The sequence below is a fragment of the Mustela erminea genome, chromosome 6 (genome assembly GCF_009829155.1).
Source record: "Mustela erminea isolate mMusErm1 chromosome 6, mMusErm1.Pri, whole genome shotgun sequence".
In the NCBI taxonomy this organism is placed as follows: Eukaryota; Metazoa; Chordata; class Mammalia; order Carnivora; family Mustelidae; genus Mustela; species Mustela erminea.
The window spans coordinates 54,539,494-54,562,764 of record NC_045619.1 but is presented as its reverse complement, the minus strand read 5'-3'; the positions used below and the strand labels follow the sequence as shown (position 1 = coordinate 54,562,764).

Sequence of the window (23,271 nt, the reverse complement as noted above, 5' to 3'; positions counted from 1 at the left end):
ATTTCCAGTGACAACCTTCGGTCCATATGACAGATAAGAGCAAAGAGATGTTGGTGTTGCTGAAGGTGGGTTAGGGATGCGGAGAGAGGAAGAGTGGTTAAAGGAACAAGAAAAGAACATGCTGAGTCAAGTTCTGAGGCTTCTGTTACATTTTTTCTTCCTCTTACCACTGAAGTGAGTGATAAGAAACAGACTGTTAGCAGGAGAGGGAGCGGAGCACCTTCCTGGGTGGTCTGAGTGCTTACCTTTCAGTGGCTTTTTTGAAATTTTGTTTCATACTCATTGAATTCTGCTTAGGTACAATGTACCTTGTTCCTGGAATATGTCTGCAAATATTAGTCCCCGTGGTCAGTCCATACAATATTCTGCAAAGCTCTTTACTGCCTCCACGGGTGGGTCATCAGAACTGCCCCCTCATCCCTCCATTCACAGAGACTGCAGTATTGGATGGGGCGGAAATACCCGGCATTATTTCCTTATTTTTATGAGTCTCTCCTAAATTATTGAAATCTTTTGCTCTTTTTCACGAGCTACTCCTCAGAGCAATACTGAGAAATAGATCAGCGTTGTTCTAATCCTTTACAAATAGGAAAAAGAGGTCTCAGTTTAGCAGGTTGTTTTCGGAAGGCCTGACAATAAAAAACAGGCTTTTTTTTTTTTATAACTGGGATCTCTTTTGCAGTTTGGTCATGAGCAAAATAAGGAATTAAAGAGAATAACGTTATTTTCTTAGTTATCTTGGAATTTTAGTAAATCTTCATAATAGGTGAGGTGCTGCACAGATTACAAATCTGACATATGTTAAGGTGCTTAAGCAGCACAGAATGTCAAATGTATAACAGCCCGTATTTACTATATATAATGTGATGCATATTTTAATTTGGGTGCTTAGACAGAGTAAGACATTCACTCTCTTTCCTTCTTCGTCACCCTCATTTTGCTCCCTTCCCTACTCTGCCTGTTGACCATAATAATCTGATTGTTACAGAATTGTGATACTGCTTTTAGGCCTTCCACTTCATGATGCCCAGCCGAGAAGGGCTCCGATTCTTCTTCTGTGCTGAGATCTGTGGTTTTATCATAGCAATAGGTCGAGTAATAAATTTAAAAAGTAAATCTGAGTCCATAGTCTCACATGATTCACCTCCCCTTCCAAAAAAAAAAAAAAAAAAAAGTAAATCTGATTTGTAATGTCAGAAAAATGTATTTGAATGCATGCAACTATATTTGAATATATTAAAAAATGTATCTGAACATACATAGAAACATTGTAAATACATACAAAAGGCATGAAAACATGAAACCCATGTTTTTAAAATTGTTTTAACTTTTCATTAGCAAATACTTTCAAACATACAGAAAACTGCAATTAAAGTGTACAATTGCAATTAAGGAAGAGAGCCCACGTGCATTTTACCCAATTCCATCTATTAACGTTTTACCCCATTCGCTTTATTGTTCTCTTTTTGTCTGGATGATTTGAGGGTAAGTTACATAAATCATGACCTCTTACCCCTAACTTTTCAGTATGTATTCCCTAAGAATCGTGATAATCTCTTCTAAAACCACAGTTACGTATAACTTCAATACATTTAACATCCATATAATAGTTTTATCATTAAGTCTACTGCCTGAATTAATTTTGCAAATTAACCCAGCTATGCTTTTATAGCATATTTTTTCTCCTCTAGCACACAGATCCAATCTAGTGCTGTGTTTGGTTGTCATGTCTCTTTAGTCTTCTTTAATCTGGAATATTTTCACAGCTTTTCTTTGTCTCTCATAACATGGGCATTTTTGAAAAATACAGTCATGCCCTTTAAAAAAAAAGATTTTATTTATTTATTTGATACAGAGAGAGAGAGGTCACAAGTAGGCAGAGAGGTAAGCAGAGAGAGAGAGAGAGAGAAAGAGGGAGGAGGAAGCAGGCTCCCTGCTGAGCAGAGAGCCCGATGCGGGGCTCCATCCAAAGACCCTGGGATCATGACCTGAGTGGAAGGCAGAGGGTTTAACCTACTGAGCCACCCAGGTACCACCCAGGTGCCCCCCCCACCCCGCCCTGCCCCGGTCACTCCCTTTTTAATGCAACAGTTCTTATTCTGGGTTTATCTGGCATTTCCTTGTTATTAGAGCCAGAGTACACATTTGCAGCTGGAGCACTACCTGGGCGATCCTGTGCCCCTCACAGTGTCCCTTAGCTAGAGACACAAGACCTCCATCTGCCTTCATGCGTGGTATTAGTTCTGCTCACTCGCTCAAGGTGCTGTTCAATTTCTCCACATCATTACTCCTTTTTCTCTTCTGACTAAAAAGGGATCTGCGGGTGCACACTTTAAATCCACAGAAATCTCTTGCTCCTCATCAAATCTCTTTCTCCTCCACAGAGTATCCATGGATGAATCTTAGCTGATACAGTTTGTACCATAACAGTTAGAAAAGGCTGACTTACAACCCCCGCCCATCCTCCACTATCACCAGTCGGTACTTAGCATCATTGTTAAGCAAGCACACTCCCTCTTCTCCATTTACTTGTTTTGATCAGTCTGATTCATGAACTCCTATTTTTTTTCAATGAGTTATATTTCATCGTGGTACTTAATTACGTAAAACAGATTTAATAGTGGTTATCTCCGATGAGTGGGATACATGGGGAAAAGCTTTAAAGAGAGATTTTAACTTTTTACTCTTACAGTTTATGCTTTTTAACAGAAGTAGTACATATTCCTTTAAAAAAAAAAAGATCAAATGGAAAAATAAGTCGTGAGAGGAGATTTTCTTCGGGAACTCTAGAGGCACCATGTCATGTCATGTTCTTGACAAGATGAGTCCTCCTCATGTTCTTTTGCTTATATAAGAATCAAACTTAAGAAAGCAAATTTCTGGGGCGCCTGGGTGGCTCAGTGGTTTGGGCTGCTGCCTTCGGCTCGGGTCATGATCTCAGGGTCCTGGGATCGAGCCCCGCATCGGGCTCTCTGCTCCGCAGGAAGCCTGCTTCCCTCTCTCTCTCTCTCTCTCTCTGCCTGCCTCTCTGCCTACTTGTGATCTCTGTCTGTCAAATAAATAAATAAAATCTTTAAAAAAAAAAAAAAAAGAAAGCAAATTTCTGGAATTCAAACACCAGCAGTAGTAATGAATTTGTACTGATGACTGATGGCCTCTAAAAACCTTATGATTGATTGGTTAGGTGTACAAATGAGCTAGGTAGAACTGGTTTTACAGTATACTGCTTAAGAAACACAGGAAGTGTGAACTGGTGCAGCCATCGTGGAAAACAGTATGGAGGATCCTCAAAAAGTTAGAAATAGAACTACCCTAAGATCCGGTAATACCACTACTGGTATTTACCTGAGAAATACAAAAACACGAGTTCAAGGAATGTATGCATCCCTCTGTTTATTGCAGCATTTTTTACAATAGACATTATGAAAATAACCCAAGTGTCCATTGACCAATGAATGGATAAAGAAAATGTGAGATATATATATATAGATATCTATATATATATATCTCCTTTATATATATGTATATATATTTTGTATATATATTCCTTGTGTGTATACACACACACACACACACACACACACACACACACAATGGAATATTATTCAGCCATAAAAAAGGAATGAAATCTTGCTCTTTGCAATGACATGGATGGAGCTAGAGATTATAATGCTAAGTGAAATAAGCCAGTCAGAGAAAGACAAGTACCATATGATTTCACTGACATGTGGAATTTAAGGAACAAAACAAATGAGCAAAGGAAAAACAGAGAGAGAGAGAATGAAACCAAGAAACAGACTCTTAACTATAGAGAACAAAGTGAGGATTACCAGAAACATTTTCTGCCTGTCCATTTTAAGAACTGAGTCCTCTTGGAAAAAAGATCCTTTGCTTCTAGAACAGGCTCATGTTTGCCCATTGCCCACTGACAGAGCTGGCCTAGGATCTGTAATTAGCCTCAGATAAATTGGAGTTTCAAAAAATGGAATAACTGTGTGGGGTGTTAAAAGATAAAATGAGGCCTATTTAACATTTAAAGAGTTTCTTTGAGTAAAAACCAATTCAGGGACACCTGGGTTGCTCAATCAGTTGAGTGTCTGCCTTCAGCTCAGGTTATAATCCTCAGGTCCTGGGATCTAGTCCTGCATCAGACTCCCTGCTTGGCAGAGTGCCTTCTTCTCCCTCTCCCTCTGCTTGCTGCTCCCCCTGCTCTCTCTCACTCTGACAAATAAATAACATTTTTTAAAAACAATCCATTCAAATCAGGCAGAATCAAATCAAAAGTGGTTATGAGCACTCCAATGACATGTGCTAGGGACAAGACTTTTCTAGAGGAGACAGAAGCAAAGGAAGGAAATTGATTGGCTACAGTGTAAGCTGTTCTATTATCTGGGAAAGCCTTGTCTATCTATGATTGGTTGTCCATAGGTTTTAATTTCTCAATCTCGAGGCATTAACAGATTTAGTTTCTGGTTTGCTTATGTAGATTAAGAGACATTTTAATAACCTCAGCCTAATAGCCTCCTTGTTTAATTAATTGAACAATTTCCCCTTCTTGATCATCCTGTCATACATGAGAGATTAACCTAGAATTTGATACTAGTGCCACTCTCGGTCTCCAACAAAGACTTGTCTTGTCATGAAACTAGTAGTGTATGACGTCAGGTCCAGGGAAGCATTGTTTTTATTCATCTTACTGTTCATCTTATGTCTGTCCCTATAAGCACAGCATGACCATCTAATGTTCATCACTGGTAATGACTGTGACCACATATTTAAGACCCTGTGAGAAGAGAGCACATCAATGATGACTATGAAGAGTGAAATCCCAAGAGACTGAAGTATGCTCCTTAGTCAGAGCCCCCATGAACCAAACCAGTTGGTATCAAATAAATCAAAGACTGTACCTCAAAGAGGTCATCTACCTGTTTCAGTGAAGTGGCTGGTCTGTTCATTTCTTGTATTTGCTGTTATCAGACGTGTTGGTCCAACAGGAAGTATTTACTATGGCACAGATTCCTCCTTGTTCAGATCTCAGAAGTAACCTTATTGTAATCCTTAAAGAACTGTCCGCCTTAAGGTGCTGTTTAATTCTGGGTTGGAATCTTCCTAGTTAACTCTAATATTAGATCTCCAGCTGGTGTGCAGTCTAAGAATCTGGAGGGGCTCTTTTTAGTTGGGAGATATGCACACAAGAAGTTTGGCTGCCCACTAGAGAGTGACCTGGTATGGTGTTTAAGAGCCTCCCTTCTAGAAACGTTCCTCCCTTCTAGAGAGGTTCTTTTTTTTTTTTTTTTTTTAAAGATTTTTTATTTATTTATTTGTCAGAGAGAGAGCGAGTGAGAGCGAGCACAGGCAGACAGAGTGGAAGGCAGAGTCAGAGGGAGAAGCAGGCTCCCTGCGGAGCAAGGAGCCCGATGCGGGACTCGATCCCAGGACGCTGGGATCATGACCTGAGCCGAAGGCAGCTGCTTAACCAACTGAGCCACCCAAGAGGTTCTTTGTTCTTAGTGATTCTAAGTTAGAAGGATGGGAGAAAATGGAAAATGTTAGCTCAGAGAGTCATAGACAAATATTTTAAGAAACCAGAAAAACTCAGGATCCAGTCTAATTTATAGGTAAATAAGACAATGAACAAGAATAGAATTTAATACCCACAAGACTATGCTAACTTTCCATTGAAACATAATTTTTCTCTCTGCCGGCGTGCCTGTTTCTAGTAAAGATAATCCAAATTCTAGAGGGAACAGGCAGGGAGAAAAAATGTTTCAATTCTACAAAGGTATACAAAGGTATACTTTACCAAATTGCCTGTCATCTAATCAGATTTTTGTCATCTTTCTATCAGATGGGAAAGGGTAGAAGGCTCCTTCCAGGGTGGTGTAAAATCCTTTTATGTGTGGTTTCCTCTTAGGGTGGGGGCCTCTTTCCCTGCCTGTCCTTCTTTCTTCCAAACTATCCTTCATTATTAATTCTTGTTCTGGTTGAATCCAGCTTTTCCATTAAAGTTCTGAAAATTCTCACCCAGTTCAGTGGTATGATCTCCAAGCATCAGAAACCTAAGTCATGGAGTATTTGTTAGAGGCCTTTCCATGAATCATCTAAAGATAAAACCCTGTTACAAAAGTGTCAGTACAAAACAGTAACTGTAAATGACGAAAAAACTTTAAAAATGGCTGTGGTTAAAGATCTGATGAGAGTTCATTTGATAAGGAAACTTAGTTATTTCCATGGCATACAAGAATTTAAGACAATAATTGGACAATGAATGTACTGATGAACTCCTGTGAACTTCAACTTCTAGAATACCTGTATTAGTAACATATACCCATACACATACAACCTAAGAAAGTTTATGATCAGTTCTATCACTTCTTTTTTTCATGGTAATACCGTTACATTTTTAAAATTTTTAATTGAAGTAGAGGTGGCATATGATATGTTAGTTTCAGATATACAATATAATGATTCAACACTTCTGTACATTATAAAATGCTCACCACGGTAAGTGTAGTTATCATCCTGTCATCATACAAAGTTGTTACATTATTATTGACTATATTCCCTATGCCGTACTTTTCATCCCTGTGACTTATTTATTTTATAACTGGAAGTCTGTACCTCTCAATCCCCTTCACATATTTTGCTCATCTCTCCACTCCTCTTCCCTCTGTCAATCCAGAGTTTTTCTGTGTGTTTGTTTCATTGCTCCTTATGTGACAGTGCTTCCCACATACGTTAACATGCCAAATAGGTCTCATTAGTTTAACATCTTCACAGAGTGAGAGACACATCCTTTGAAATTTCTTTCAGGGACCCCACAGGAAATTTCAAAGTCAGTTTGAGGACAAAAAGATTTCATTTCGATTTGATTTTGGGAAGTTGTAAAGAACACCAAAAGGTTGAAACTTTGATCAAATAGGATCACAGGTCTTTATGAAATAATACTTACCTTCTTCCCAAAAGTGTTCATGGAAGATTTTAAAGGTAAATATAGAAGGTTACATTGCTGTGAACAAAACTTAGCTCTTTTTAATATTGAGTAGATTCAGGTCTCCCCTAATCAAAGCCCTGATCAAGAAAACATGAAGTATGGGAAACTGTTTTGGTAAGACACAAAATCTTTGCTTTCCAGGCAGATCACACAAAAAGATAAAGAAAAACCTTTCATAATCTCTTCCGAGGAAACTGTCATCTTTATGGAGAGAAAACTATATTCTATTTGCATCAGTATACTTTTTGATATTAAGGCTCATAGCCAGTTTGACCACACATAAATTTTTTTTTCCCCCAGAATTTTTTTTCTACAAACCTTCTACAGTGTTTTTGCATCCATTTGGGTTTTGTCCTATATTTTTTCATTCTCAGTTTGGAACAACCAGTCATTTCACTTTAGGACAAAATGACTCTCTTTTTCTCTCTCTTTTTTTTTTTTAAAGATTTTATTTATTTATTTGAGAGAGAGACAGTGAGAGAGAGCATGAGCGAGGAGAAGGTCAGAGAGCAAAGCAGACTCCCCATGGAGCTGGGAGCCCAATGTGGGACTCGATCCCGAGACTCCGGGACCATGACCTGAGCCGAAGGCAGGCGTCCAACCAACTGAGCCACCCAGGCGTCCCGACTCTCTTTTTCTCTTAACAAAAGCATGTCCTTTACACCTTTCCTTATCCTAAAAGCGCATTGTACTTTTCTTACCTACCTTTTATACAGTTTCCTTTCATTCTTATTATTTCTAGTATTTTTAATTACATACACTGATCAGAATTCTTAACCCTTAGAAACCTTCATTTCTAGTGAAAACTATGAAATAAGCAATTATGGACTGTTTGTTATACCTGCATTCTGTGATTGGGAAATTTATAAATACTTTTCATACTTTCTAGAAGTACATTCTTCCTCGTAGTACGTTTTTCAGTGTGACACAGGCATTTATACTAACTTTTTAACAAGAAAGCAAAAGTAGATAAACCTAGGTTTGGTAATTAACCTTTCAAAGCTTTATCTTATCTGGAATGATCTAGATAGTCAATGAATATCCATCATATTACTTAACAGTAGCACTTTAAGGTTTCAAGTTACAAAAAGATTTTGGAAACTATTTTTAAACAATTATGTTTAAATTGCTCATGAAAATTTTGCGTAAGACATTAAACAGCTATCTTCTTAAGTTACTCTTCTTGCTGACAAGTTCTGTAATGAGATAAAAGAGCTAACTAGACTTTTAGTAAACCTAGGTAGGATAAAAGTTGTATTTCTGCATTGTATTTCATGCTGATAACTCTGAAGACATGCCAGTTTTTACTAAACTAACAAAACAAAGTGGATTCATTTACTGAAGGTTATTGCAGATCACTTGAACTTGAAATATATTTGAGTTATTTTTCATATTTCTGCTAGAAAAACTGATGTATATAAGCCCTTAACTTTACTTCAAGCTAAATAAAAAGCTCTTTTACAAATTAATTTTGGCAATACCATCTAGAGGTAGAAAAATCACAAATCTATATGTATATATAACTAGACATAAAACATATAGATAGACACAAACAGACCTTATAGCTTGTATTTAAAAATTTTTTAGCCACAAGACAGGTGCAGTAGTGCAAAAATCACTGGTTCATAAAAGAAGAGTTCCAAACTGTGTTTCTGGCGGAAGGGATAATTTAAGTTTACCTCCTTATTTAGCTTAAACTTTGTGCTAATATTTATGAACAAGATTTTTTTTTTAAATTTTATTTATTTATTTGACAGAGAGAGAGCATAAGCCGAAGTGGCAGGCAGAGGAACAGAGAAAGCACGTTTCCCACAGAGCGGGAAGCCTGATGTAGTGCACGCCAATTCCAGGGTCCTGGGATCATGGCCCAGCCCAAGGCAGATGTTTAACCAACTGAGCCACCCAGGTGCCCCTATGAACAAGATTTGTAAGATTTTTTTCATTTGCTCAATTTCTACATAGCTTCTTCTCCACCCCCCGCCCCCCGCCATGGGAATTATCTCCCTGAAGTTTACATTTCAAAGAGATGGCTCTGGGTTCTTACCAAAGACTAGGTCAAAAATTTACATCTCAAAGGCACGGAGAAAGGATGTAAGTTTTCTCCAAGAAGGTGTTTTATTTCCAGTGTCTGGATCTTTTTCAATATCTGCAAGCCTTTTGAGGCGAATGGGAAAGGTTTGAGAACTGTTAAAAAGGATTGGTAGGCCTTGAATTGCTTCTAGTGTTGCATTTCTGTTATTTAAAACAAGCACATTTTTTGTTTTTAGTTTAGTTTAGTTTTGTTTTGTTTAATTCCTCAGATAATTGGGTTGCGACCTGCAAGATTATCAAGGGGCTGACCCACCCATCCAAACTATTTCTTAATACCAAGAAGATTTCCACCTAAGATGAAAATCAAAAGATTTAGAGCTGCATTTCTTGGGAATGTCTTAGTAAATCCTTCCACAGTAGTTTCAGGATGTTTCTTTCCCTCTGAGCACATTGTCGCATGTGAGCTGATGAGAGGAGGGCTTGAAAAGAGTTCCAGTCAGGCTCTAAATATCAGCTTCCAAGTTGACCAGTTTTTGACCATAGAGCTCATTAAAAAAAAATCCTTTCAAATATTTAATTATCAAGTTTTAGCCAGGACAAACAGAAATATTGCTGACTGTATTGAACTCCTTAATTTTTTTTTCTTTTAAGCCAAAGTTATATATTCAAATGATCCAAAAACAAAATCAATAAACCTTTTTTTTAAATAATTTTTTAAAATTTCTTTTCAGTGTAACAGAATTCATTGTGTATGCGCCACACCCAGTGCTCCATGCAATACATGCCCTCCATAATACCCAACACCAGGCTCACCCAACCCGCCCCCCCCCCCCGCCCCTTCAAAACCCTCAGATTATTTTTCAGTCCATAGTCTCTTATGGTTCATTTCCCCCCTCCAATTTCTCCCCATCTCCGTTCTCCTTTTATGGCTTAATCACAGACATAAGAGGCATCCTCAAAGAGAGTTTAAAAGCCATAGTCCTCTTAACATGCAGAACCACTCACAAAGATGACCAAAAGAAAGGAAGACCTGGGCAATTTTGGTAAGAGCTGCCAAGAGTCAGTAGGACATTTCTGCAAACGGGGTGAAATCCACATTTCATTAAGTATTTCTTTTCTTTTTCTTTTTAAAAATATTTATTTATTTATTTGAGAGAGGGAGAGAGAGAGAGAGCTCAAGGGCACAAGCAGGGGGAGTGGCAGGCAGAGGAAGAAGCAGGATCCCCACTGAACAGGATTCCAGTGGGGACTCAATCCTAGGACCCTGGCATCATGACCTGAACCAAAGGCAGATGCTTAACTGACTGAGCCACTCAGGTGTCTAAACATATTCTTGGGGCCTCAAACCTGGCTGTTAAACTGCCTTCACACACAAGAGCTGGCAACATGGATGCCCCAACAGAGAAAAAGCCAAGCCAAGTTCTCAGGACAAAAAATGAAACAAACAAGAAAAGAGTAGGGTCCTTGGTAGGGAAAAGATTGATAACTAATGGGCACTGAGGAAACAAATCACTAGAATCTGAATTTGGAAAGGAAGAGATAAGCGAAGTTTACTTTTCTTTCTTGACCAGGCACTCTGGACAGAAATCCAGAAAGCTGACTTTAGTAAGAATTCTTGCTCTTTGCCAGCTTCTGCTAGTTTTCCCAGGATCCCATCTGCAGGTTCCAGAAGGACAGGGGTGTCCCAGCAGGTCCCATCTGGATCATCAGAAACTGTAGGGGAGGGAAAATAATTTTTCCTCTACCCTTCTGAGTTCTTGGCTGAGACTCCTTTTTCTCTAGGGCACCTTATAAATGGATAAATTTATCTAGGTTAAAAGTCTCCCACTTCCATTGTAATTCAAGACTATCTTTCATAAGTTTAACCCATTTGTCCAGACAAACTTAAGTTCTGGGTTCATAATTTATGTACTTAAAATTAGCTGGGATCCTGGACTCTTTGGACTTGGAAGCACCTCTCTCTCTCTTTTTCTCTCTCTTTTCCTTAAAAGAAAATTTTATTTACCTGAGGTCTCACACTGGACCAGTCTGGTTTAGGTAAGACCCCATCTGATTTAAGTTGGACCCAATCCAATAAAAGGAATGCTCAAATAAAGTCTGGGGGCTCATAATGCAAAATTGTAGAGCTCATATATTTTAGAGGGACTTACTTGTGACCCCCAAATGGAGAAAGAATGCAGTGAGCACAATGAGCTCTGTGTGTGCCTATGCACGTTTACTGATCATTGCTCCCAGGGGTCGGGGAAAGAGAATCCCACTACTGACACCAGAATAGTAAAAAGATTAACAGAGGCTTATTAATAATTCTGAGAATATGTTTGAACAAAAATTGACTCAAATTGGCCAAACCAGAAATGATTAGGAGCACTCCACCAACGGGAAGTAGGGGAAAGACTTTTGTAGTGAAGACAGAAAACAAAGCCAGGAAATTGATTGGCTGTAGGTTTAGCTGTTGTATTATTTGGGAAAGACTAATTGACTGTTGGTGATTGATTGTCCTTAGGTTTTAATTTCTTAACCTTGAGGCATTACAAGCTTAGATTTTGGTTTGCTTACATAGATTACTAAGGCATTAAAGCCACTTCAGTCTACTGGTCTCCTCGCTTAATTAAATTAACAGGAGATTAGGACAGAAACACAGGGTCCATTGGTAGAAAGAAATTTGAGTTTCTCACTCAAATCAAATCTTTAGCCAAGCCTCCTCATCCTTAGAGGCACCATCTTCCTCTTTTTCCTCTCAGCCTTTTGGTCAGAGTCTTCTGCTCACATTCATCCATGTTGAGGTTGTACCTCTCTTCCCTTCAAATTCTGGTGTATTTATTATTTCCCGAAATCCTTCCCCAAATACAGCTCAGCAAATTTTCCAGGAGAAAGTCTTACAGGAGAGAAATTATCTGGTAATAACTAATAACTCATTTTCTGAGAAGATTGTGTAGAGCTAATGCTATTTGATTCATGGGCACATAAAGTAGATCATAAAAGGGTTGAGTTAAGGGGCTATGAGTCAAGCAAAAGAGGTGCCAATTGCGTGTGACCTCTACTGAGATGACAGTGGCCTGGGAACTTCAAAACACACCTTAGTCTTTCCTTCCCAAGCACTCATTGTATACCCAATCATGGAATGTGCATCTTCCTCAAAGGCACAATAAAAAAACAGTGAGTGTATCCCCTAAACTGTAAACAGCTCTCTTATAAATGTGTTTCTTCTGATGAAGAGGAGGAAGATAGACACTCACTGAATACTTTCCATTGGACAGGTACTTTTCTAAGACTTTTATATACATTAGCTTATTAAATCATCACAACAAGTTTATAAAAGAAGTACTATTATTATCTCCATTTTACAGATAAGAAAACGTAAGTAAGGAGAAATAAAGTTTCCCAAACTTACACAGTTTGGAAGATTAAAACCCATATTTCCTGGGTTTTAACACTATTCTTAATACTAACATACAGGTCAATGCTAGCCTCACTGTGGGGTCCACCTTTTTTCAGTCACAGGCTCTCTGTGGGTGCCTCAGTCCATCATACTGATTGCAAATTAAGGTCTATGAAAATTTGGTGAGAGAACCAGGTTTCACTCATCACAGAAGCTTGTTCTCAGGGGGAACTGGAGAAAGGAGAGGTAACCACCTCTTCCTATCTAAAACTCTGAAAAGTATCTGGCATTCAGAGACTTTTCCTGCCATTTTAATTCCCCATATACTCTTGCCTGGTTTGGGCCAATCAACTGAAGAGGACCAGTTTTCCTAAACTCGACCTCCCTTCTGTGGAAGCAAACAGCTTTTTCTTATTCCTCCTTTCTCACCAGCCTCACCTTTGGCAAGAAGTTTGGAAAGTGTTTGATTTCAGTCGGGTTAAGGTTTGCACAGGGAGAGATGCTCATCTTTTCTTCTGGCCACACTTGTGCTAAGTAGATAGCTCCACTTTTCCTCAGCCTTTGAGGGCAGATTCCTTTGTAACAAAGTCTATAAACTTACTATAAGTATAGTCAGCTTTCCCTAGCTTTCTCATAATACTTAGGAGGTTTGCCTACTATATTCTCTGGATTTAAGCCCTTGGAACCAACTCTCAAGCACCTTCAACCGCCTCCACTGACACATTTAATTGAGAGGGCTAATGGTCTCCTCAGATTGACCTCCTCAGACATTCCATAGATCATGTTCTTTTCTCAGCTCCCTGCTATCTCAAGATTAGCTTTATCAAGGGGAGAACTGTCTTTTCTCTTGAGATGGAAATTGTCTCTCCTAAAAACACTCTCAATTTCTGATGATCATTTCCATCACAAGCTAAACGGCCTTCCGTTAGCTCTATCATCTGCTCCAACATGTTAAACCATGCCTCAAATGGCATGTCCAGCTTTGGAGAATAATTTTAACCTTGTATCCAGGATTCTGACAATACTGCTCCTCCATCTTCAAGGAGTGATTTAATTTTTAACATTTTCCTCTGAAATGAAAGTCTTATATTCATGACCCACCAAAGGGTATTCTTGAAACAATTATTGAGCAGAGTGGTATTTATCCTAATTTTTCATCTCCTTCTGGAAATCAACTGGAAACATTATAATACCCCCTCGCTTTCCTCCTGACCTCACCCCAGAATGGGGAAGTTTCTAAAGATCTTAGGTCTGAGGGGACAAGGGGAATAAATGGTTACCAGAACCCAACCCAGAGAGATTAACTATAAGGGAGGACCACCAGGGTGCCTGGGTGGCTCAGTTGGTTAAATAAGTATCTGGCTTTGGCTCAGGTCATGATCCCAGAGTCCTGGGATCAAGTCCAGCATTGGGCTCCCTGCCTGTGGGAAATCTGTTTCTCCCTCTCTCATGCTCTCTTTCTCTCTCAAATAAATAAGCAAAATATTAAAAAAAAAAATTAGAGAGGGTCACCAAGTGGAATATGCTTTCTTCAGTAAAGGGGCCCAGTCAACCCACAAGAAGGGATCCTTGGAAGTAAATACCCCAGTTCATTCTCTTCTGATCTCCTCTGATCTCTGATCTCTTGCCCATGTCTCCCAATGACTGGACACAAATGGAATCCAGGGGCAAAGATGTCTACAGAAGATGCCTGGAAAGGTTAGCCCCTGAAGCACGGAACGGGGAAGAGAAAGGTAGAGAATGGATCTAAGGGACAAACAAAACTATAGTAATCTTACTTAAAGAACCTATCCCATCAAAGTTGTAAAGAAATTCAGTTATTAGTGGAATTCATACAGAAGTTCATATATTAATCTTCTTTCCCTTCCTGCCTGCCTGCCTTCATCCCAGCTAAGACCTTTACTGCATAGGGCAAACTAGTCTACATTGTATTTGTGGTTGCTGCTGAGATGGGCATTATCCAAACTTGCAAGAATGTCCAACAGCTGGGACTGAATTATAGCATTTATGGGAGTTTTTACCAGAGTTGAGAACACAGAGGAATGTGATACTACTACCCAAATGTGTACACCATGCAGAGAGCCTCCACAATACAAAGCCCTTCCAGAAAGTGCTAGGGGGGGCAGATCCCAGTCCCAGTTACCTACAGCGTGCTACTGTCCCCTTCCCAAGCTTGAGAATCTTCTTGCCATGGCCCCTGCTTTTGCGTAACTTTTTACAAGGACACTAGCTCCTCTTCCACTCAAAACACCTTCACATATTATCTTTAGTGGATTTGGGTTTTTATAAAATAAAGAGAAGGCTTCTTGAGTCCGCTTCTTTTGTCAGTCTTGCAGACTACTACCTACCAAAATCTTAGCTTTCTTCCTGAAACTAGGAAGAAGAAAACCACAGGGGGTAAAAAATGGTTAGTTAGAATTCTCTCTGATTCTTCTATTGCAACATAAATAACATACAGCTTGACTTATAGAAATCATACTGGAAATTTAAATTGTGTTGGAGTACTATTGAAGGGGAAATTGAGATGAATCCTAACATGTAAGACAGAAACCAGAAAAAGATATGTAAGTGAAGGAAATCAGTATATAAAAAGACAGAAAAATGGCCATAGCCTAGTCACTGAATTCACTCCTCATATATTCTTTCCCTCTTCTCATTTTGCTTCCGTGTGTCTGAGTCTCTGAGTGTGATAGAAATGGAGGGATGTGGGATGATACGAGTAACCACATAGTGATACGGCTTCATGTACCATTTTTAAACAAACTTACCCCTCTGAATGAATGTCAGGTTACTTTTTGGAGCTGGTAGCCTCACATAATCTATATGGATAAGAGTTAGGGGGAATATCACTGCAGAGCTGAAGAGATGGTTCTGGCTTTAGACCTTGAAAGACCTGAGTATGAATTTCTGTTCTATGATGCACAAGGTCTACGACCACTCTAAGTTTTGATTTCTTCATCTTCATTTGCAAAATTAGGATAATAATACCAACCTTGCAGAGCTGATGCTAGGATTAGAGATGATGAATATGAGACCCTGTTTAGTTCCTAGACCATGATAGATAGCAAATAAATGATGCCTCTTATTAGTATTTGAGCAATTGTACCCCCGTCACTACTATAGACAACAAATGAAATCCTAAGAATGGCAAAAGGAGGGGCACCTGGGTGGCTCAGTCAGTTAAGCATGTGCCTTTGGCTCAGGTTATGATATCAGGGTCCTGGGGTGGAGCCCCGCAATGGGCTCTCTGATCAGTGGGGAGTCTGCTTCTCCCTCTCCTTCAGTGCTCTCTCTTGCTCTTTCTCAATTAAATAAATAAAATCTTCAAAAAAATGGCAAAGAGAAAGGGTTAGCTGAAGAGAATAAAATGTCTCTAACTAGGAGCTATTTTTGTTTCTCTCTCTCTCTTTTTTTTCTTTTTTGTTTGTTTGAGGGATCCTGATCACAAAACTTGCTCTCAATATGAGTTTGGTCCTCATCTGGAGGAATAGGCATCAGCAATCCCAATTTAGCATTTTCTTGACAGACTTGTATTTCAAACAACACTGTGGCCTATTTCTGAAGGTATGTACAGCTTGCTTAAGAGTTTCAGCCATAATAGAGGTCAAGAAAGTGCCAGCTAATCTTAAGAGACTAGAATACCTTGCGATCAGAAACTCAGGTTAAGGTGTGCCCAGTTATACTTGCTGAGCAGCCATAACGCATCTTGTTTTCTGAGCTAAAATGAAGGGTCAAGTGATGGGGTGAAGTGGGCATTGCCCACCAGAGAAGATTCCCACTCTTGTCAAATCTGGGTTAAAAATAGCAATTAAACACAACACTGTGGGTCTTTCACAGTAAGTCAAGACTCTCTCCAACTACCAAGCAACCTCCTGCCTACAAAGATTGTTTCTGGAACCTTCCCAAATAGGAACACCTCAAAGTCATTTTGTCACGTGATGGAATTTCTCACCGTCTCAGGGTTAGATGCTATTAAACTGAGTTCCTTCTTGGTACGATTTCACTTGTGTTCTTTTGATTTACTCTTGTTAGAGATAAGAAAATAGCTGGCTAGCATTTTTATACATTAATAAAATTCAAATAAATGGTCATTCTTCAATTTCGTAGGCCTCAGTAGTGGGTTCCTTTAGAAGTTAGGTTTCATATGTTAACTTTAGGACAATATTTAATTTCATTATAGTTATAGATTATGAACCTTGGCTCTGAATAAAATCTCCTAAAATTAAGATACAGGAGAATAAGAGTAGCCATAGTTAAACAGCATAATACATGTCTTTACTATTATCTCGAAGCCATGTTTTGAGCATAGTGGGGTTTTTTTTCACAGTGGCAGAGTAATAATAATTATAATACATTTACATACACACATATGCAAACCATCACCCCAACAACCACCAAAACAACGTAACCTGCTCCGAAAACAAACAAAATCACTCCACTTAATTCCTGCAATCTTGGTTTTAAAAATTAGCCTACCTGAATTTGTGTTTCTTGTAGATATTATATAACTCTGAGTCTTTTTCATTTTCCATGTAAACTCTCACTGTGAGGACTCCTAGTGTGGTGTAACTTTAAATTCAAGAACATCTGCTTTCATCTTTAAAAACTCTTAAATTGCAGGATGCCTGGGTGGCTCAGTCAGTTAAGCAACTGACTCGATTTTGGCTCAGGTCAGGATCTTATGGGGTGAGATCGAGCCCTGCTTGGGGCTCCCGCCCAGTGGGGAGTCTGCTTAAGATATTCCCTCTTCCTCTCCCTTTGTCTCCTCCCTGATCTCGCATGTGCACTCTCTCTCTCTCACAAAATAACTAAATGAAATCTTCAAAACAATTTATTATTTTTTTATGAACATATCATGTATTATTTGTTTCAGGGGTACAGTCTGTGATTCATCAGTCTGACACAATTCACAGTACTCCCCATAAGACATTTCCTCCCCAATGTCCATCATCCAGCCACCCCATTCTTCCCATACCCTTCCACTCCAGCACTCAAAACAATTTTTAAAAAAACTCTGAAATTGCCGCATCCTTTTTAAGGTTTATTCTTATTTATTTTAAAGATTTTATTTATTTATTTGAGAGAGAGCAAGAGAGATCACAGAGGGAGAGGAAGAAGAAGACTCGCTGTTGAGTAGGTAGCCCAATGCCCGTCTCCATCCCAGGACCCTGAGTTCATGACCCCAGTTGAGTGGGGAGGCAGACGCTTAACTAACTGAACCACCAAGGCTTCTCTTAAACCAGAACATTCATCGTGTGACTAAATCCTGGAAATCCTTAAGATGAACTGGATACTCTGACAGCTGGCCTCTTGGTTTTGGGTGTTGTTCCTTCGTGGAATTCAGGTCTGAATCTGTGGTATACAATTTTTAGGTGCCTCACCCCACCAGCCAAGTGGTATTTTAGCTTTGGCACTCCAGTTACCCTTTCTCTTTCACTTGTCAGCATAGCTGCATGTGCTGCTGGTGACTTATAAAGGTGACAGCCCTTAGATCCACAGTGGCGACACAACGAGGGCGTCTTATTGTGATGCTTTCTAAATGATGAAGTCCGCTTCGTCCTCTCCTTTCTGCTGCCGAGACCAAAGACTAAGATCGCTCCACCTCTAACAATGAAACTACTCTCTTATGCGTCGCTTCTTTTCAAGTTAAATGGCATAATAAGTCAAAGAGAAGAAAAAACTGCCTTGTTGAGAGTCAAGAGGTTGAAAACCACTGTCAGTTGTCTAACCAGGAATGCAAATAAAAGAAAGACTATTTTACTAAAAGAATTTTTGAAAATATATTTCATGTCTCACAAGAACAGCAGTAGATGGATGTGTTTCTGGGAATTTGCAACAAGCTTATATGTAATTGTAAATCGTAGTTAAATACAATCTAGTTAGGACACAGGTAACCCATCATAATACTGATTTTTGTTCAAACTCAATGGTGACAAAATGACTTTCAGTTACCTCTGTTTGGGGAGGTTCTAAAGACAATGTTTGTGAGCAGGAAGTTGGTGGTGAAATAGAGTCTTGACTTATTGTGAAAGGATGTGTTTAACTGGGATTCTATGACCAGGATTTGACAGGAGCGGGAGTCTGCTCTGGGGGGTGATGTGTACTTTACTCATCACTTGACTCTTATAGCTCAGACTCGAATTCCCCAACATCCTCTATTTAGACCAACAGTGACAGGTGCAAAGAATTCAGGTGAAGGCAGAATAAAAAGAAGAGGACTAGATGGGGCACCTGGCTGTTTCAGTTGGGAGAGCATGTAACTCTTGATCTTGTGGTTGGGAGTTTGAGCCCCACACTGGGCATAGAGATTACTTAGGGGGGTGGGTGGAAAGGACTACAAATAGTTTTCTCAGAATGCAGTGAGATTTCTAGAGATCTAAACACTTGAAAGAGCTAGATATTACTCTGTTTAGTTCCAAGTGTAAAAATAAGTACACATTCATATTATACTAGCAAATATTGCTACTTTATACTGAGTTTTTTTCTTCAACATTGTGAACTCATCATATGGAAGTCAAAAGTCTGATGGTACTTAGTTAATATTAGTCTTCTCTCTTGCAGTTTTATTAGGAGCTACTTTTTCCCCTTACCCTTACAAGTTTCTTCCTTCTCAGTTTCTATTTCAAAGTTCCCATATTCAGGGAATATCACAATCAAATTGAACAAGTGTCCCCCAAACCAAAATAGGTCACTACAGGAAGCAGTTACAGTTGCTAACAGAATCTGACTGAGAGGAAGAGTTCATATTAAAGAGGAGAAAAGAAAGAATTTTGAAGAGCAAAAATTGAGGAAGAGATCTATTAGATGCTTTCCCTCTTCTCTTTTCTGGTTAAGGATTTATTTCCCAGAATTATCATATCCACCAAGAAAGGGAGGAAGGAAGAAAGAAAGAGAAAGGAAGAGAGGAAGGAGGGGAGAGAAGAGAAAGAAAGGAAGGAAAGAAGGAAGGCAGGAGGGAGGAAGGAACGGAGGGAAAGAAAAAAGAAACACCCATAAGGGATTAGATTTCCCAGAGTTAGGATTAGGTATCCAATTAGATTTAATTTTTGAACAGGAACAAGTAAAGATATAAATGAAAGTACTGAAGAAGATGAAAAGGAATAGGGAAAGTGGATTAGAACAGGAAAAAAAAAGTAATCTGCGTAGAAAGAGACAGAAGAAAGCTTTTTCAGGAAGAGGAGAATTATGCATTGTTTTAGAGAGTCAGTTCCAAATGCTATAAACTGAAATTGCACACAGCTGTTTGGTTTCCTCTCCAGGGGTCCTGGAAAGATGAATATCTTCTAGTGGCCAAAGAGCCTTGCACAGCTGATTCTTTCTCTCTCTCTCTCACTCTCTCTCTCTCTTTTTAAAGTAAGCTCCAAACCCAATGTGTGGCTTGTACGCACAATGGGAAGATCCAGAATTGTACGCTTTACTGACTGAGCCAGCCAGGTGCCCATCAGTTGATTCTATTTCTGAGGTGAGTTCAGAGTGTTTACAGATTTCTGTACGTTTCTTACATTCTACCAGATTCCAATTCTTATAAGCTTAATCAAAGAGAAGTTGGGGCGCTGGGGTACCTTAGTGGGTTAAAGTCTCTGCCTTTAGCTCAGATCATGATCCCAGGGTGCTGGGATCCAGCCCCCGCATCTGGTTCTCTGCCTGCCTCTCTGCCTGTTTGTGATCTCTGTCTGTCAAAGTCAGTGACACTGTCATACCACTAATCAGAATCATGGAATTATGATTCATGTAAGTTCTTTGGGTATTATGTCATAGGGAAGCTCATGTGAGCCTGACACCTAAACTTATCTTAATGGGTTACCACAGATAGATGTGTGTTCAGATTTCAAGGCTAGGACATTTTCACAATGGGCTTGTGGAGAATTACTCAGGCTAAACTTCTCCTTGTCTAGGAGCATCTGGCAGGCTCAGTTGCAAGAACATGTGACTTTTGAGTTCAGGGTTGTGAGTTTGAGCCCCATGTTGGATGTAAACATTAGTTAAAAAAAAAAAAAAAAAGAAAGAAAAGAAAAGCTTAAAAAATTAAACTTCTTCTTGTCTAGAATATTTGTACAGCTCAGTTTTGGTAACCACTAGCCTCACAGAGCACTTTAAATGTGGCAAGTCCAAACTGAGAGGTGCTGTAAGTTTAAAATACACATCAGAGTTTAAAAACAGTATCCAAAAAAAAAAAAAGTGTAAAACAGATAATTAATAACTTTATATTGGTTATGTGTTGAAATGATAATATGTATTTTGGATATATCAGGTTAAGGAAAATGTGTTAAAATCAGTTTAATCTGTTTCTTTTTACTTGATTGTTGTGGCTGGCAGAAATTTTAAAATTACACATATGTCTCATATTTGGGGCTCAAGTTGTATTTCAGTTATGCAGCTCCTTTAATACAGGGAATATTCTGGTCTTGATTTGCATGATATCTTTAGCACCTAATGTGAACGTATAATAACGTGCTGAATGCGTTATTCAACAGTGAGTGCCAAACAGACTTCCAGTCAAGCTATCTCCTCCCCTGGAAGGAGAAGAACATTGCTGAAGACCATGACTAGTCTCCTGCTCTCTTAATTCTGTATTTTTTATTCTAAACAGACCATTTGCTCACCTCGGTTGTTTTAGCATCCATCAGGTTTAGAAGAGCACTGTTTTTCCATCTCAGATATGCTAATATATCAGTGCTTACATACTTTAAAGCTCTAGTTCTCTGAATGGCTTAAACTCTCCTTAATCTCTGTGAGTCAACTGTATTTTCCTCCCTAGGGTGATATGCTGGATATAGTCTCTGGGCAACTCAACATCACCCTTAGCCTCTTCAAAGGCAGTACTGTATTTCCCAGAAGTTCCTTCCCTGTATGGTTCCAGGTTGGAATCTATCAATGAGACTAGTTCAAGATTTAGTTCAAGATCTAGAAGGCAGAATAGAAGGATGTCATTGTTTTCCAGTTAGTTACAGGAAGATACCTGGACAGACAGAGGTTCAAAGCTGCTTACAGATAAACTTCTTGAGGAACTCTAGCATCTACGTTGCTGATTAAGGTAGCTGGTATAGGGTGGACACATGCAGACACACGTAACTAAGGATGTATAGACCTAAGGGGCTTCTTTCTTGCAGGGGCTCTTTCAAGACTATGAGAGTAATTTTGTATTCATTATTTTTTTCTTAAAGAGAGGTTTGTAAATTGCATAAACTGTAAGTCTTCCCCAACCCAGCTATAGTCTTGAGTGGTTGAGAGTCTCCTACTAGAGATCTTATAACTCTAGTGGCATTGGGAGGGTTCCCAAGAACCACTGGCTTTGGGGCTGGATTTGTTATCTTCAGTGGAGTTTCTTGGATTTTCTCTCACCCCCCAACCCTCCAGCTCTTGTGGAAGTTGTGGAAGCTCCAAGTTTCTTCATCCTGGAACAGAATGGCTTTTATTTTCATCATCGAGTCAGTCATTGCTTAAAAATGTTTGCGGTCAACAATTAGATTACAATTCGTTTTTTGTATAGTCCACTTAATCTCAAATTTAAGAAGTGACATTTTCTTTTCTTTCTTTCTTTCTTCTTCTTCTTCTTTTTTAGAAATGACATTTTCTTAAAAAGGGAATGATAGTGAAAAAAATCATTTAACATCACATTAAAAAACTAACCAAACAAACAAATAAAACTTCAGTGCAAACTTCATTTTGGTCCAAAGTGGAGTCTCATAATGTAGCATTTTATCTGTTAGATAGTGTAGGCTTAGTAACTACGTGCTCAGTGAGTGTGTGAATTAATGAGTGAGTGAAGGACTGGAAGACTTTATGTGCATCTGTATCCAAGTTGCTCTTGAGTTATGATAATTAAAACAACATAGCTCTTGGGGTGTCTGGGTGCCTCAGTCGATTAAACGTCCAACTCTTGATTTTTGCTCTGGTCGTGATCTCAGTCAGGGTCATGAGATAGAGCCCCAATTTGGGCTCTGTGCTCAGCATGGAGTGTTTGAGATTCTCTCCTTCTTCCCCTCCTCCTCCTGCTTTTGCATGCTCTCTCTCCCTAAAATAAATAAATAAAAATCTTAAAAAAACCAAAAACAAAAACAACACCATAGGTCTTGTTTGTTCTAAATAATCCTCTCTAGATTTACTTAGCACAATACCAAGAATTACCAGCTGCTCACTGCTTTTTTTTGGATGTAAATGATGAGTAGTTTTGGGAGCCATTCCAGCACAAAATTCTAGGAAGTCCCAGGATGCATCTGTAAGTATTTTTGGATCTCCCAGAGGTTGGAAACCCTACCTGTTAACTAGGAATTATTTTCCAAGGGTGAATATACATACATGTTTCTCCTGCTATTGTTATGTAGAGTGTTTCCATGAGCCGGAAATGGCTTAAAAACACACACAAAAAAACAACAACAAAAAAATGGTAAATAAATTACCATTTATTTATATGAAAAAATTCTTGAGCATTCCCAGACCCAAAGATAATCTCTCTTGGGCTTTTATGATACCTTAGGACACATCTTGCTAACAGATGCACAAAATAAATCAAGAAAGAACACAGATGCTCAAAGACACAGTTCAAGGCTATGGCAGCTTGATTCTGAGATGCTGAGTGGGCTCCTGGGGAGAGAGCTTGGCAGGGCCATCCTCACTGCTCTGGGTGCACACTGCTCTGTGATGACTTGCCACAAAACGAATGTAGAATGCTATCTTCGATTTTTGCCTTTTTTTTTTTTTTTAATAGTAGCAAAATCCTCTTTGGATTTCTTTCTGTTAGTTGAAAACTGGTACTAATAGAGGTCTTTTGTGAAAGTGAAATGGCTTAATGTGAATTTTTGAAAGGTGGGGCATATGTGCATGTATTTTTAAAAAGGTCATGAGAATGGGGTTTGAAGAGTTCAAG

At 39.0% G+C, this 23,271-nt stretch overlaps 1 pseudogene; it reads right to left on the bottom strand.

The window, feature by feature from the left end:
* Positions 1 to 17,493: 17,493 nt before the first annotated feature.
* Positions 17,494 to 21,024, bottom strand: LOC116593482 (annotated as a pseudogene).
* Positions 21,025 to 23,271: the final 2,247 nt, after the last annotated feature.